This window comes from Temnothorax curvispinosus, unplaced genomic scaffold, assembly GCF_003070985.1.
Source record: "Temnothorax curvispinosus isolate PA1 unplaced genomic scaffold, ASM307098v1 QBEX01011890.1, whole genome shotgun sequence".
NCBI classification, from domain to species: Eukaryota; Metazoa; Arthropoda; class Insecta; order Hymenoptera; family Formicidae; genus Temnothorax; species Temnothorax curvispinosus.
This window is the reverse complement of record NW_020221670.1, coordinates 1-551: the sequence shown is the minus strand read 5'-3', so window position 1 is coordinate 551 and position 551 is coordinate 1.

Below are 551 nucleotides of genomic sequence, written 5' to 3'. Positions count from 1 at the left end.
GGTTTCGCGAAACAAGGAAAGCATCTCGCGAGGCAAAGGAGCGTCTCGCGAGATAAGAGGAGGGATTCGCGAGGCAAAGGAAGCATCTCGCGAGGCAAAGGAGCGTCTCGCGAGATAAGAGGAGGGTTTCGCGAGGCAAGGGAAGCTTCCCTCGCGAGGCAAAGGAGCGTCTCGCGAGGTAGAGGAGTGTTTCGCGAGGCAAGAGAAGCATCTCGCGAGGCAAAGGAGCGTCTCACGAGGTAGAGGAGCGCCAAAAATCCATAATTTTGATCGGATATAAAGCTGAGTCTAATCAACCGAATTTAAAAAAATTATATATAAAATAGGAGTAGAAAAAACTGAAAAATATAATAAAATTAGAAATAGATAGATATCTCCAAATTTGCTTAAGTTAATATGTTCAGAGTATTCTAAAATGTCGAAACATTGCATTAAAATCGCATGTCCGTACGTATATATGTACGTATGTGCAGATTTGATGTCCGAGCTTGCTCCAACTTCCGCAAATTTGAAGATATCGATCTATTTCTAATTTTATTATATTTCTCAGT